Source organism: Sorghum bicolor, chromosome 10, assembly GCF_000003195.3.
Source record: "Sorghum bicolor cultivar BTx623 chromosome 10, Sorghum_bicolor_NCBIv3, whole genome shotgun sequence".
In the NCBI taxonomy this organism is placed as follows: Eukaryota; Viridiplantae; Streptophyta; class Magnoliopsida; order Poales; family Poaceae; genus Sorghum; species Sorghum bicolor.
In genome coordinates this window covers 47,865,570-47,869,443 of record NC_012879.2, presented here as the reverse complement: position 1 = coordinate 47,869,443, position 3,874 = coordinate 47,865,570, and positions in this window count along the sequence as shown.

Genomic DNA, 3,874 nt, shown 5'->3' with positions numbered 1-3,874 from the left:
ACTAGGTTCCGAGAAAATAGGAACTGTTTCTTGGCAACGGTGCTAGAAATGCCTGGTTGGCATTTCCAACCATCACTACTCAGGAATGTATTCCCATGGCATCGACACTAATAATGTTTATTGGAGTATATAATCATTGGGTAGTGACACTTAGAAAAGCCTGTTGACACTCCTTAGCACCATTGTTAAGATCGAGTTAGTCTTAATAATGCCACCAAGAAACACCAACCATGATAGAGTTAGTCTTAATAATGCCACCAAGAAACACCAACCATGATAGTTCTAATGATTACAGACAAAATCCGTAAGCGTACATGGAGCTATCGTTGTAGCATTTCACCTAGGAGTATTCCAAGGTATTATTATTTATATTTTTCCAAAGGAAGGCAAGGTGTAATGTATCTAGCATTGGTATGAACATGATGACATACGTGCATGATGGACATAGCATACAATAGGGGTAAAAATGGTATATCATGGATAGCGGACACACATCTGGGCCAACCTCAAGGACAAAAAAAGGAAAAAAACAAAGAATAAAAGAATAATCTAAGTGGAGCAGGCATGTTCTAATATAGCCTTGCAAAGAAAAGTTAATGATCATACAAGCTATAAGAATAGATCTAGGGCTAAGCGTAAGATGGATTGAGAGTCATCCGTGTACTAGTCTGCCAACAACCTCATGTGACAATTTAGACTCCTCACCCCAAATGAAAGTAGGGGATTACAAGGGACCGACAAGGTTGTCACCACCTGCCACTGATGTGACCACGCTAGCACCATTCGAGATGCACAAAAGTCCAACCATAACATCACCAACATCTAGACCAGTTTACGTTGTTGATGGACCAATTACACATATAGTCGAGCAAAGAAATTACAACAAAAGATGCACACGCTACTTTGCGAAATACCCAAGTTGTGTACATTATTATTGGCTAGGTTAACTAAGAAGGAAGACAAGAACACACCAAGAGTGCACTACAGAGAAGAATCGCGCTCAGACTCATCCAGCGTGACACAACCATCAGAAATAATTAGTCATAACTTTTGATTCCCAAAATCTATAAAGGTCCATAAAGACATTTTGGAAAGCTTATTAAGTCTAGTTTTCAATGCCACTAGAGCCGTGCTATTTGGAAATTTCATTGTGAGAGCCAACCTATTGTAGTGAAGACTTGTCAGACGATCAATAGTCCGCCAAACATTCAACTTCCCATGCAAAACTGAACCAACATTATTTCATGGTGCATTCTACACATAGGGTGAAAGCTTATTAAGTTAGCTTTCCAACCATCTAGCTGCACATCATTTGGATTTTCCAAGGTAGAGTTATTGTGAAAACACTAAAGACTGTGTAGAAGACCAACAACCATGTGGGAACTCTTCAGGAATTCATTTCATGGAAACCCTTTCACATAGTTCATCTTATCTTTTTCATTTCATATTTCTACCTATCTAGGATGGTTGTTCCTAATATAATACCCCCTTACTCCATAGCAATCTTAGACTTTTGATAATCAAAATATAGAAGCCCTTTATTCAACTCTGTGCTAACAAATATTGGGAGAGTAATATCTACCCTTTTGCTCTTGTGATTTTCTCACGGGATTATAGAAGCAGTGGCTTCATCTGCTCTCATTTGATGCTCCTACTCCCTTCAAGGTTGTCCTTGATTGATTATAGGCTATGTTGGTTGGTTCTTTGAGAGTGTGATTTGGGTGAATCCTCGATTCAGGTTACTGGTTAAAGATGGTGGTTGGCTTTGAGTTTTATTTATCAGGTTGCACAAGTTATCATTCCTTGCAGTAAGTTATCTTGGCTTCTTTGAAGCTAGTTATCTAAAGGTTGATCCTACGTCATGAAGATCGGGACCTAGTGACGTATCAGCCACCTACCCCTTGACTAGAGAAAGGGAAATGTATTCACCCATTCCTCTATACCCAAGCACCTTGCTTGTGTACATAAACTACCCAACTCACCCCAGATCCCTAACCTTACAGATCAATAGGTAAAGGACTTGGGCACACCCGAAGGCATGATGAACAACCACCTCAATTTAGCTCTAGTTCTTCCTCATACAAGATATATGAATGATTAAGCATAAAGTGGAATATATCATAATCATCACATGCACATAAACTATATGTTAGTCTATATATCATGATTATAACAAGATAACAACTATACTCTAGTTCATATGCATTGCTATATGAATGATATGAAAACTTAAATATGAAAGAACTCTTCATAGTATTATTCAAACCAAGTTGCCTTTCTTCCAAGGAGACAAGCTCTCCTAGGTAGCTCTTACCTTGCTCTCAAACTACAACTAAAAGCTAAAAGAGACTATACGAGGTTGTAGAGAGAGGAGTGAACTAAATAAGGTGTGTTGAATGGTAAGCACTGCCCTCTATTTATAGCTGCAATAGGGTCGGTTTGACGCTAACAAATATGGTAACTAGCCAAAACCACCTCAGCATGGTGGTATGCAACCGCCAGAGGAGAGTGGCCTGAGAGGCGACAGGCTGTGCGACCACACACAAAGTACCCTAGCACCCTGGTGGGCCTACCTCACCACTGCCTTCATGTGGTTGATTCCTAGCTGGGCCTAGACCTCTCCCACATCGGTGCTTCAGCCCAGATGTGAAGTATGGTTGCATTTCTTCATTCGCCTCCTCTGTGCATTTCTAAAATGGCTTTCTTCTTTGTGCTTTTTATTTGATTTTTTGTATTTTCTACTTGATTCCACAGATTGATCTGCAAAACATACTTTCTCAGAATACAAGTGGAATTCATTCAATACTTAATGCATATGTGTCAACGACCGATTATTTCTTCTACTTTGGATATAAATTGGTGGCTATAAATTTGCATTTGTAACTGCCAATAGGCCTTCACCAAAACCTTTGGTGAAACCAAAGCAAGTCGCTCCATCAACATGTCAACACATAGGGCTTCGTTGACACTTTGATGTTCACACCAACATTGCCTCTACCAAATGGCTCATGTAGGAGAGACTTCACAAACAACTTCAGTGAACGACAATGACGTGCCTCTGCCAACACTTTGGCAGGAGGGGCCTCACCAACATCTTCAATGTGGCTCTACAACTCACCTCTGTGAACACTTCAACAAGAGGGACTTCATCATCATGTTCACCCACTACAATGGCTCAAGAGCCTTCATCGACACCTTCAACATCAATGCCTACAATGCAACGACTTGCACCACTTTCGCCAAGCTCGGGGGCTACATCAACTCCTTAGACATTGAGGCCTATTAAACCTTTGTCAACCACTTCTGCCCAAGGGGCTTGCCAACAACTTCATTCTAGATGTCTACTTCAACTACACCAACTACACAAGCATGGCTGAGGATTCCATCATGAGCGTTCCATTACTATGAATGCTTTGACTACACGAAGCATGGTCATGAGCACCAGCCAAGAGGCTCTAGTGGAGCACATTAGAAGACCAACCACTTCAGAGTGTGAAGTATTTTGTTCAGTCCTCATGAGCAAAGATGTGAAGGACTCAGAGACAAAGACATGTGCACCAAGAAGATATCATAGATGAAGGCCTTGAAGAGGAAGGCTAATGCATTAAGAAGGCCTCAGAGATGAAGACTATGCACCGAGAAGATACTAGAGGTGAAGGCCTTAGAGAACAAAGACCAACACATCAAGATGGTCCTAGAGATGAAGACCTACACATCGAGCAAAGTCAATGAACCATGCTGCAGAAGCAATAGAAGCAATCAAAGCTAAAAGATGAAGATGTCTAGAAGATCAAGACACTTAGAGATACAGGCCTCGAGAATTAAAACATGTATAGGTTGGAGTTTTGGGAATGCTCTTTTCTCTATCCCTTCT